The following is a 10,799-nucleotide window of genomic DNA, read 5'->3' on the forward strand; positions in this document are numbered from 1 at the left end:
TTGGAGGAGCTGCGAAGCCTGGCATCCCCAGTTCAGGGAGATGCCAGGAGGGAGGCTGCAGATGCCCAGTGAGTGAGCACAGGAGCCAGGCAGCCTTGTGACTCCTGAGAGATTTGGTTCATCCTCTTTTCTGTATGACACACAACACCTTGCGCAAGATGTGCCTTCTCTGAAAAGGAGCAAAGAAGCTGGGGACTTTAGAGAAGCCCAGGTGCTGCAGTCTGGCTGGGCACAAAAATAACCGGGAGGTCACGAGCCACTTGTAGGTTCAAACAGGAACTACTTTATTGCCAGAACCCCACGGGAACACTCTCGAACTCCACAGAAGCTCCACAAGAAGTCAATGGGAACTCCTTGAGAAGTCAAATTAGCAGGCACCCCAGGTAGCAGGAGCCGCCCCACTGCCGGACAGCAGAGGTTTATATACACAACTGAATACACAGCTTGGTTCAATTTAGCATCATCCAGTTACAGCAATCAGTCATTATCTTAATAATTATACACAGCTTAACTTAATTATCATCATCTTAATGGCTCGCTGGCGTTACTTCTCAACCACGCCTTCTGGCAAAATGCCAGGCACCATCTTGACTTGGTTGTGGCTCTCAACACCAGGAACCCTTTGCACCACTCAGAGCACCTGTCTTTCCAAACAGAAAGAGCTTTGTTAGGAATCAGGGCATCCTTGGATCAGCTGGGGCAGGTGGAGGAGCATATTACAAGATGTATGTTTCTATTTATTTTATTTATCTATCTATTTATTTATTTATTTTTCAGTACTGGGGATTGAACCCAGGAGTGTTTTCCCTCTGAGCTACATCCCCATCACCATCCCCATCCTTTTTAATTTTTATTTTGAGACAGGGTCTCACTAAATTCCTGAGGCTGGCCTCAAACTTAAGACCCTCCTGCCTCAGCCTCCAGTCTCTGGGATTACTGGAGTGCACCACCACACTGGGCTGGGAGCCTACATTTCTACTTATCCACAGGTACAGTATCCATCCTGCAAACTAAAGAAAATTCTTGGTGGAAAAATGCCAACATTTTAAAAACGGTAAGTTCAATTTCCACAAGGAGTATGAGTAGAAACTGAGTTCAAATAGTATAATAACTATGTATCCATCAAGTGGTAATGAATATAAGTAGAAAATTGTAAAAATATTCATTCCCACAACTTAATGCTATAATTATATAAATATAATTAAACATAACTTTCTCGTTTCAGTGAAGCTTCATGAAGACTTTGCATAGAAAAATTTGATAAAACAGGTGCTCAGAACACTGAGCAAGATATTAGGTGATTATACACTTTCCTAAAAGTGCTCTAAGTTTCTTTCAGTAACTGTGACTTAATACACAAAATATGATTTAGAAAATGATAAGGTATGATGGAATCCTGAATATCCAGGGATTGGAAGGTTGGTCCTGAGCATGTCTCTGAAATGCTCTGAACCTCAGTTTCTTCCTCTGTGAAATGGTGATTAATAACACCTATGTTCTGTAAGTTTATTTAATGTTAATGACTACCTTCAAATATTAAAGAGCCTGGAGATACTATTTAAACCATAAGGTTTAAAGAATTTTCTATTTGTCAATTAATAAAGCAAGCACAGAGCAGAAGGACATTTATGCTATTCAACTAATAACCAGGTGCTGAATCATAGGAGAAAATAGTAAATTAGAGATGGGCGAAGTTAGATAAGTAAACAGGAGCTGCTGATCATGTATTATCTGAGAAGCAAAATAAAGATTTTGAGTTAATTCCCCATGAGCTTGGAAACCACTAGAGGATTGTGAACACAGAAGTGACCCAATATGACTCACATTTTAACAAGTCTCCTCTGTATGCTCTATGGAAATTAGATTTTTATACTATTTAGTTTGGAAGCTCATGATATTGTACAAATAAGAAATAGTTGGATGGGAAAGTAGAAGCGAATATACTGAATATTGGGCAGTTCAGATAACATATGGATTTTAAAGTAGGGCTGATAAAATTTCTCATGTGTGGGACTGAGAGGCAGGACAGATTACAGGAAAATATCATGTTACATGATTGTCACATGCTACTGAAACACTGGATTCTTGTTACCTGAGGGGGAGAAACCCGAAGTATATTTTTAGAGTGGAAAATCAAAAGCTCATACCGGGATATTTTTCTTCCAAAGATGCTTTTAGATGGATTGATCACACACACACACACACACACACACACACACACACACACACATACACACACACACACCTTGTCAACCCTTGCAAAGTCTCCACTGTACATCCTGGTACTTCTGTCACATCTAAGTTGACCAGAAAGAGCTGTTAAGTCATGCCTCAAATATCGCCACCTCTGATTTCAAACCACATCCCATATCTTCCAAGAGTCTCAAGAACAGCTCTCAGAGCGAAGAGGAACTGTGACTGATCTGTGCCACAGTCTATGCTGCCAGATCTGCAAGCCGCTCTCCCCACAGGGGTCCCCCGAGCTGTTCTCATGTTGCTACAGCTGGACGGAGTGAATGATTTTATTGTCTCTGCTCCTTCCCGAATGGGCTGAATCAGGATCATACTCCTGTAGCCTGCACTGCAACACTTCAGAGAGCAAGAGTGCAAGGTGACCCTGCCATTCCTCCCCCAAACCTGCAGAGCCACACAGGCAGCTACTGAGTCTGTCTGGAAACTCGTGCTTTATTGTCACCTTGTTACTGTCATGGACAGGAGCTTTTCCTGTGCGATGAGCATTGGAGCATTGGGCTGTGGTAACTCTTCCACTGTTCATTTGTCACCATTGAGACAAGTGGCCTCTGACTCCTACTATTTGTATTAACGCCTCATATTGGATACTAGATTCATCTCACCAAGGACAACTTAAAATTCTAATGATCACTTTAAAATTCTGGACATAATAAAATTGTTCATTCAGAGACACAGAAGGGACAAGTCCACATGGGGATATTTTCTTTCCTATCTAAAAACTAATACTATGTAAAGGTGAGATCATCTTATTTTGACCAACTGCAATAAATCTCACTTGTGTGTATGTGTGTGTGTCCAAGTGTGTTTGTGTGAGTGTGTACGTGATTGGGAAAATGGGTTCTTTTCTAATCTTCCTCCCACCCCTGTAGAGGGAAAATAACTGCATTTACCAATGATAATTTGATATTTCTCTGAAGCCAGCTCCCACTTGCTTCTCCTGTTACTTTCTGGTTTTCTTCTCCCACTCTCCCCCTTCTCTAGGGAAATTGTGAGGACTTATTGATAAAATTTTTATTTTCTGTCATAACGTGTCTACCTTAAGAATATCTAGTTCAGACAAACAGCTGACGTTTGAAAAATGATCTAAAAGATTATTAAACTATAATTTTTTTTTTTTGCTCAAAACACAGGCCATATGAAAAAACAAACAAACCAATAAGCACAGCAAACGCGGCTGAGAAATGCAACCTAGTTCCTGCCTTGCTTGCTACTTTCCAGATCTCTGGTTGGAACAAAGAGTGAGGAACTCATAAACCTATTTTTAGTAGTCTCTCTAAGTTTATGAATTTAAATTTTCATGAATTTTATTATAAAATTATGCAGCTTTATGTAATGGACCTAAACATACAGAAATTATTGGACAAATGAGAATGATCAAATGGAAAAGGCTCAGAGAATACTGTTTTTTTCCCCACAATTTATTAGATAAAATTAATGCCAATATAAAATTCCAGTTTGTTCAATACCAGAGGTGAGATTTTCATGCTTTCAACTGTCTAAATTGCCTATGTTGGTTCTGAGATGGTAATTAGTGAGTAGTTGTTTCACAAGTATTTCAGATGCTGCGTATGGCAACACTGGGAAACCCCAAGCCTACCCTTCCATTTGACCCCAGCATCACGTTTGAGTCCCCAAGGCCAGCCTCAGTAAACTCAGAAAACACAGAGTCACCGATTTTACAAAACCAAAACCGACAACAGATTACAATCAACCAAGGGAGTAGGACCACAGGGTGAGCCCAGGAGGCACCAGACAGGAGTGTCCAATTGTGCTTTGCCAATGAGTCACATGGATTGTGCTTTTTCCTCCTAGAATTCTGTGAGGCCATACATGTGGAATATTACCCACCGGGAAGTTCACCAAAGCTTCAGCCTGCACAGCTTCTCCCAGGGTCAAGTGGATATTGTTAACCACCAGTGGAGCTGAACTGGGTCTCCAGCCCTTACAAAGTTTGGACTGATACCATGTGGACAAAGTCTCCACCAAAAGTCACAGTGTTAGGATTCACTCTGTCCCAGCTTCAGCTTCCCAAAGAAACAAAGGCACTTTTATTAGAAGGACTCTTGCTCCTCTACTGGAGCAAGCATTATGCTTTACTGAACAAATAGACAAAATTTTCTCTAAATAAAATTTTAATATTGGACCACTAACATTAGCTTAAAGTCAATTTATTCTTAAAATTTTTGAATGTGCAAATACTTTGGGGTGATTTTACATTTCTATTAATTTTATCACATATATTTAAGTTGTACAACATGATATTAAAAGATATATTTAGTAACAGGGTTACTAAGGTGGAAAAAATTAGCATATCCATTATCTCTCAGTGTTATCTATCCATTTCCCTCCTGTGCCAAGAGACGTCATAATATTCTTGTTTAGCAAAACTCCTGAATATGGTAATGTACTATTTATTATTCACCCCAGTCCTGTTGTGCATTAGACATTTTGAATGGTTCATCCTCTGTACTTATACCATGTATCCTTATCTGTAATGCAATGTGACTTAGCCTTTAAGAGGAGGAACTCCTGCCACTTGCCACAGTAAGGATGAACTTGAAGGACTACGTATGATAAGTGAAATAATCCAGACACTCAAAGAAAAGTATTACATGACCTCCCTTATATGGGCAATCCCCCCACACCAAAAAGAAGTCAGGTATATGTGAATAGAAAATAAAATTGGTTATCAGTATCAGGATGATGTAATATTTACACACAAACCTAAAAACATGTATGTACACATTAAAATACATATGTGTATATGTATACATGCATGGATATGTACAATATATAAATAACATATATATAATTTTTATATGCAGTGTAATACACATTTTATATGCTTCAGTTTAAGATAAGAATTTTGGTATAAAATATGCATAATATGTTTAATGTGCTCAAAAAGCTAATTATATTTAAAGTTAAAATAACTGTTTATGATTTATTACATAATTACATATTATTTAATCTCAATGTTGTTTACTAAGATTACAAAATATGTTACAAACCATAAATATTTTTATAATGTAAGAAATTTAAAAGTCTAAAAAATATAAAAAAAGAAAACTATTAAAATTCTGGGCCAATGTTAATAAATTTGTTACTTTTAAAAATGAATGCAAATATTTTACTTTAAAATATTACTGTAAAATACAAAGATCAAATAAAAGTTTTGTGTATGAAGTTACCAAGTTATCATATTCTGTAGCAAAATATTTCTCATATTTTACGAAGTTCATGTTCTGAATAATTCTGTTTTAGTTTTCCCATAATTTTCCTTAAAATTAAAACAATTATAACATATTTATGGCTGTGCTGCTCAGCTAATTCCTCTTGATTTTGTTTTCCAAAACCAGAGGTAGATTTTCTCTTCGCACATGTTCATATGCACGTCAGAGTCTGTAGGATATTCTATTGGAGGTTATCTGCAAGGTACAAAGATTTCCCACTAGCCATAAGATTGTTCAAGAAAGAAACAGAATGTTTTAAGTGCACAAAATACAAGTTCAATGAAGACCCAGACTTAAGATTCCAGGTCAGCAAAGGGGAGAGGGGGCTACCCAGGTGTGACAACTGTAGTACACTATGCAGACGTCCCTTCAGAACCGGGACCCTCATTTCCCCTGCAGCAAGGAGCATCAGGTCTGAGCTCCCCTTGTCAAAGGATCTTGCCCACCAGAAGCAGCCTCTGCCAAGGATCCCATCTTTCTGAGCTCACCGGCATCCAACTGGGGAGTGCAGATGGCAGAGGCGTTACACTCAGACCCATATTTTCTAATTGTTTTATGTTCTATGTTGCTGATCTTGACTACTATCTATGAGTTCATAAGCATGTCTGAAGGCCAGGCTTTATAGATTCCAAATAGATATGCCCTAGTACTGATGGTCTTTTGGAAGACTTCAACTCAGACACCTGTTTCAAGGTACATCTCTGACCATTCTCCCACTCATGTCAATAAATATTGGGCTAAGAAAAAATAAATACATAAGTAATCCTGAACTATTATGGGATTTTAAGCAACTAGTTCTTTAGGAATATGTTGCAACATTGCCAATACCATAAAAATATCCATGTACCTAACTGGTCTTATACTTAATTCAGTGTCAATACTTCTTGTGATTGTGAGATACCACATAGCCTTTGTAATCAATAAAAATGTAAACTGATCATATGGACAGCATCGTTGACCACAGTGAGGCCCTTGATCATGCAGCAGAAGAGTCAAAGTTTTAAAAAGTTATGTCGTCAGGACTTGTCTCAAGTTTGAATCTTTACAGGAAAAAAAAATTTAACTGAAACTATACTTTGAAATCACTAAGATAAATGACCCAATTTCTTTCCTCAAATCAAATTAGGCAAATTTACAGCACCTGTCATGTGTTTATGTTTCTGCATCTCATACTGTGAAAACACAGAGGTAGTGAAGGGGGTAGAGTTGAGTGGAATGGGCCAACTTTAAAAGCAGGAGCTTGGAAAAATAAAAGATGCATCAATTTCAACAGGCAAACAAAAATAACTCAGGAAAAACACAAAATGATTTCTTTATGATGACAACTTGCTTTTAGTGTTTGAATAAGTGAGGAGTAAGATTCAAGTTCATGAAAATAAGGCATCTTGATGTGAAACCAGAAAAATTAACATAAATTATAAAGAACAAATATGTCAGGATGGAAAGGAATGAATGTCAATTTTTAAGGAAAGAAGAAGAGTGATGAAATTGAAGCAACTGAGGGCACAGTTAATATTTTCTATTGGTCCTAGGCAGTAGAACTAGGGCATAACAGAAAAAAGTAGGAATTGAGTCTGGTTTAACTGTCACGTTAGCGTGACTCTGTGGCCTATTTTTTCCAACATTCACTCTGTAGGAGTAATAAGCAATCCCAAGAAACAATGTTTTCTTGCAGTATTAAGGCCATGTTGATGGTCAAGTCCCTTAGTGAAAGCTCATTCTTTTTAAGGTTTCAATAGGACTCAATCTAATTGAGTAATACCAAGGATAGAAATAAAATTCACAGAGTTTAGATTGTCTATTGCTTATCCAAACCGCTTGTGCAGTATGAAATACATACCACCGGGTATTATTAAATCATACTGAATATGAATATGAGTAGGGAATGCCAAGTACATTGACCCATGAGACTTATTTCACTCATGTTTTATAGCTTTGATAATGACAAATTCAACATGCATGCACACATACACGCAAACAGTTAAGGTATGTCTAATATACTTGTAATGAAAAAATAAATTGATGCAACTTCTCTCAAAAGCTAGTAAAATATATATGTATACACAATTTCTAGGAATTCCACCTAGAAATTTGCCCCTTGGGTGACGATGTCATGCATATGAACAATTATTTGTATAAGAATACTCAAGTACGTTTGTCAGCCCACATAGTAAAATTGAAATGATTCAGAGAAGATTAGCATGGCCCCTAGCAAGGATGATATGTAAATTCACACAGCTTTCCATATTTTTACAGATAGAGGATGGTAAAGGTATGGAGGGGCAATCAGGATGAAAGACTCATAACGTTTAGAGAACAGTGGTATAGCCACAATTGACAACAATTAATTGTATATTTTAAGCTTCGTAACAGAGAGACATTTGAATACACCCAACACACAAAAAAATGATAAATATTTGAGGAGATGAAACTGTGTCAATTCAAATATCATACTGCATCTCAAAAATATTTAGAATTATTATGTCATTAAAATGTAAAAAAATATGATAAAAAGAAAAAACGGGCCATATTATTACCTAAGTATTGATTCAGAAAATGACCATCTATCCTTTCCAATAAAATACAAAACTCATATCTTAAGTATAACCTGCTGCACATGTCTATTATTTCGGAGGTATAATGTGTCCAGATTATTTTTTAAGTTGAAGTACAAACAAGAAAATTTCAAATTTATGTACTAGTGAGTTCACTGCTTTACCAGTGTACAATTAGCATGCAGCAAGCTACGTTTAAAGAGTTTTGATAGGTGCACACAGACATGAATTCACCAGCACCCTCCATCATGGTAATGAAGGTGCTGAGGACTCCCGCAGCTTTCTCCTGAACTCCATGCATTGCCTCCACCTCACCTTCACACCCCACAAACACTCCTAGGCTGCCATTGACTTACTTCCTGTCACCATGGACTCATTTGCATTTTTTAAAAATTTGTGAAAATGGAGTAAAACATAGAAATTTTGTATTTCACTCAGTGTGATTTTTATATCCATCTGTATTATGGGGTTTGTCAACTGTTTGTTTCACTTCATTGCTGAAGAGCATTCACTATGTGGCTATCACAGAGGACTGTCAATTTACCCATCCACAGACATCTGGTCATCTCTTCCTCTTTTACATTACATACAAAGCCTATGTAAGCATCTGTGTGCTTGTAGAAATGTCTTTTGATTCCTCTTAGGCAAACATATAGAAATGGAATATCTGGATAATGTTAAAGGAATACCCTTAATATCTTACACCACTGTTCTCCAAGGTGGTTTTCACACTTCACATTTCCACCAGCTAGGCAGGGGAACTCCAGTTTCTCCAGATCCTCACCAATACTTGCTCTTATCAATTATGTCTTTAATCTCAGCTGTCCTAATATGTGTATGGCTGCATCTGATCTGGCTTCACTCTGCATTTCCCTGGTGGCTCATGACACCGAGCAGGCTGTTTGCCCAATTGCCTGATTCACATCTTCTCTGTTGAAGTCTACATTCAAGCCTTGTGCCTGGATGTGCATTGAGTCCTTTGTGTTCTTGTTTTGAGTTTTGATAGATTTTATGTATTCAATGCACAAGTCATACATAGTGCATACAATTAGTAAATATATTCTTAGACTTTTCCTTGTCACAACAATCTCTTACAGTATCTATCTGTTGGAAAACACATATTTCAAGTTTTAATGAAATCCTACTTAAGAAGTTTTCTTTTTTGAATCAAATTTTGTTAACTTCTTTGATAACTTCTGTGTCTGTCCTGTATCTCGCTTCTCTGATAAGAACATCAGCCTCTCTCATAAGAACCATGGCCATCTTAACTTTTAAAAACATTTTAATATCTAAGTCAAACCCATTCTTCTACAGGGATTTTCATCAGTATTCCAATATGTTTGTTTTCAAATGTGATTATTTTAATAAAGTGTCCTCAAAACTATTTCATTTATATCATATCGTCATTATATTCACAATTTTAGAAATTATTGTCTTCCAATTCAACCAATTCATACTTAGTTGCTACCTATATAAGGCCAATTGAAATTGGAAAAAATATATTGGCATGTTAGAAATGTCACACGCACAAAAAGCCATTGTAGTTGCTTCCTGGAGTTTGGTTTGAAGTAAGTACCAATGACTAATGGGAAAACATTGGTTACAATGGATATTGACATTTGGTAGAGAAATGGAAACCTGTGTTAATTATGATACCCCGTGATCCTGCAATCCCGGCCAGCACTAACTCAGAGATGGGTATTACAGTCACTGACCAAGGTGTGTTGTGAGTAGCAGGGTCTTAACAAATATGTGTTGTATTATTAAAGAAGTATCCTCATAGTGGGATGGGGAGAGAGAGCATGGGAGGAATAGATGAACTCTAGATAGGGCAGAGGGGTGGGAGGGTAAGGGAGGGGGCATGGGATAGTTAATGATGGTTGAATGTGATGATCATTATTATCCAAAGTACATGTATGAAGACATGAATTCTTTTGAATAAACTATGTATACAACCAGAGAGATGAAATATTTTGCTCTATATATGTAATAAGAATGGTAATGCATTTTTGTTGTTATATATTTAAAAAAAATGGAAGTCAAAAAAAAGATGAAGAAGTATCCTAACAAAACAAGGATATCCATTCTCACCTCCCCTATTTATTATGGTGCTAGAAATTCTAGTCAGAGCAATTAGGAGAAGAATGTATAAATAGAGAAAAGGAAGAAGATAAAGTATCACTGTTTGCAGATGATATTATCCTCTATTTAGAAGATCCAGAAAATACCACCAAAAGATTCCTAGAGCTAACAAATTTGGCAAAGTAGCAGTTTAGGAAATCAAATCCAAAAATTGATAGCTTTTCTAGATGTCAACAGTGAACTTGCTGAGAAAGAAATCAAGAAAACAATCTCATTCACAATAGTCTCAAAAATATTAAAATATCTAAGAATAAATCTAACTAAGGCAGAGAAAGATTTCTGCAATGAAAATTATAGAAGACTAAAGAATGAAATTGAAGAAAAAACAAGATGGAAAGAGCTCCTGTGTTCATGGGCAGGCAGAATCAACATTGTATTGTCAAATGGCCATATTACCAAAAGCAATACACAGATTCAATGCAATCCATGCCAAAATACCAATGGTATTCAAAAACAAACAAACAAACAAACAAACAAAAACTAGGAAAAAAAACATCCTGAGGTTCATTTGGAAGAATGAAAGACCCACATGCCCAAAGAAACTCTGAGCCAAAGAATCAAGGCTAGAGGCATCATGAGACCAGAGGTATAGTAACAAATACTGCATGGCACTGCT

General features: G+C 36.9%; 1 non-coding gene across 1 annotated transcript; it reads left to right on the top strand.

Annotated features, from left to right (window-relative positions):
• Positions 1-7,635: 7,635 nt before the first annotated feature.
• On the top strand, positions 7,636-7,738 carry LOC120886682 (U6 spliceosomal RNA). Its single transcript, XR_005729761.1, has one exon. It is a non-coding gene; the product is annotated as a U6 spliceosomal RNA (small nuclear RNA).
• The last annotated feature ends 3,061 nt before the right edge of the window (positions 7,739-10,799 follow it).

The sequence above is a fragment of the Ictidomys tridecemlineatus genome, chromosome 13 (genome assembly GCF_052094955.1).
Source record: "Ictidomys tridecemlineatus isolate mIctTri1 chromosome 13, mIctTri1.hap1, whole genome shotgun sequence".
NCBI lineage: Eukaryota > Metazoa > Chordata > Mammalia > Rodentia > Sciuridae > Ictidomys > Ictidomys tridecemlineatus.